This window comes from Wolffia australiana, chromosome 13, assembly GCF_029677425.1.
Source record: "Wolffia australiana isolate 7733 chromosome 13, ASM2967742v1".
Classification (NCBI taxonomy): domain Eukaryota; kingdom Viridiplantae; phylum Streptophyta; class Magnoliopsida; order Alismatales; family Araceae; genus Wolffia; species Wolffia australiana.
This window is the reverse complement of record NC_135847.1, coordinates 7719150-7721159: the sequence shown is the minus strand read 5'-3', so window position 1 is coordinate 7721159 and position 2010 is coordinate 7719150. Positions and strand designations below refer to the sequence as shown.

Sequence of the window (2010 nt, the reverse complement as noted above, 5' to 3'; positions counted from 1 at the left end):
GAAAGAAGCCTTGAACGTCCAGGGGGTATTTCAAAGGTCTCAATGCTGATTGGAGGACCATAATGGATGTGGATCATGATCCTGAAAAGAAGATCTGGCCATCCATTGTATTAAAAATCCAATGGCTCTCCTTTGCTCTCTCTCCCTATATAAACCCCTTCACCCTATTGTAAAATTCATCTTGTGATTCAATCGAAAGTAATGTTTGGTGGCCTAAGTGCAATTGAGTCATAGATCCATTCACCTCAGTGAGTGCCAGGCTGAGCAGGAAGCATCCAGGGCTGAAGAAGCTAGTGGAAACGAGAAGAAGAAGTCCCTTGGACCTTAGCGGGTGTGATAAAGAGGTTACCTTCTTATTTCTCCTTTTTCATTCTTTTATGTTCTTTTATTAGTCTTGGCTCACTTAGCCAATATCCAGGCGGTTCCAATGCATCCAACCACGCTCTAAAATTCATTCTAGAACTCATTCTAGAGTGATTTTACTACAGTCCATTTTTTTGTCTCTCCTCCACCAAGGCACCTTCCCCATTTGGCATCAGGACTTAGCCAAATTTTGATTAAGTCCAGAGCGCCAAACTGTTTCATTTCCTATTTTGTTTTAGCTTTCAAATACTCCTAAAAAATATAAAAAAATTATTTTCTGCCTATTAATATTATTATAATATTATAATAATATTTTATTTTTCTTTGTTATATATTTTTATTTCATTAGTTATTTATCTTCATATGTAGTAAACCTACCTCTAAAATTATTAAAAAATACATAACTAAAGCACAAATTCCTAAGAAAAAAACCCTTGCTCCCTGTGGATCGACCCTTACTCTCCCTACGCTAGTAAGGTTATTATAATTTTTTGTTGTTTTAATTCGGATAAACCAACGACACTAATTAGTGATGTTAACTCATCAGTAATTACCCCAAAATCTCAATTATCAACTGGTGCCGATGCCGGGGAGCACGGTGATTGTTTTTAGTGAATTTGTATTTTTTCCTCTTTTGCCAAAGTTGAGGGCAGCTAACCCTCCACAAACGGTACTTCCAACTACTTTTTTGGAGATTGATGGTCTTAACAAGGTCTAAGGCTGGGACTAGTGTTGAGAAAGATCTAGACAGTCAATATCCTGCTCTTCCAGCAACACTTATAGCTCAAGATAAAGAAGAAGTCGATATGGCCGAAGATGGTCAGCCACAACAAGGGAGGAGAAGGACGATGCTAGATAGATCTACTACATCAGGAAGTTTACGGCAAACCGGCATCAACATAATGTAGGTGAGGGGGTTATGTTTAGGTATGACAATGCCCTACTTAACTCTCTCCCTAAATTTACTGGTCATTCTTCTCAAAACCCCTTAGAATTTCTTGATGATTTTCACATTCGATCTTCCTCTCAAAATATTCCTGGTTTAACTACTGAAGCTTTAAAAATGAAATATTTTCCTCTTACTTTGAAAGATAAGGCTTTCGCATGGTATAGAAGTTTAGGCATAACATTTAACTCATGGGAAGAAATGCAGAATAAATTTCTACATCAATTTTATCCCCTTTCCAAAACTAATATTTATAGAAAAGAAATTCAGAAATTTTATCCCCATGATCATGAAGCATTTAATGAATCATGGGAAAGGTTCAATGAATTAATCTGAAAATGCCCTCACCATGGAATAGTAAAAGGTCAGCTAGCTGAAATTTTTTATGAATCACTTCCTGATATTTTAAAAAGTAAAGTGAATCAAATAGCTGGTGGCTCATTCTATATGGCTTATGAGGATGAAGTCTATGATCTTTTGGAAAGGGTGGCTGAAACTGACCTACAGGAAATAGGAGCAAGTCAAAATGGAAGAAATGCCAACCCAAAATGAGGAGCGCTGCAAGTAACTTCAAAGGAAGCTGATCTTCATGCAGGGATAAGAGAAACCAACAAGAAACTTGAAGAATTAACTTCCACTCCAAAGAATGCTTTTCTCCCTAACTCACCCCTTGTGAAAGCACAGATTTGTTCTATATGTTC

General features: G+C 37.0%; 1 non-coding gene across 1 annotated transcript; it reads right to left on the bottom strand.

Annotated features, from left to right (window-relative positions):
• Positions 1 to 1558: 1558 nt before the first annotated feature.
• On the bottom strand, positions 1559 to 1665 carry LOC144711534 (small nucleolar RNA R71). The gene has a single exon (XR_013583587.1). It is a non-coding gene; the product is annotated as a small nucleolar RNA R71 (small nucleolar RNA).
• Between the last annotated feature and the right edge of the window lie 345 nt (positions 1666 to 2010).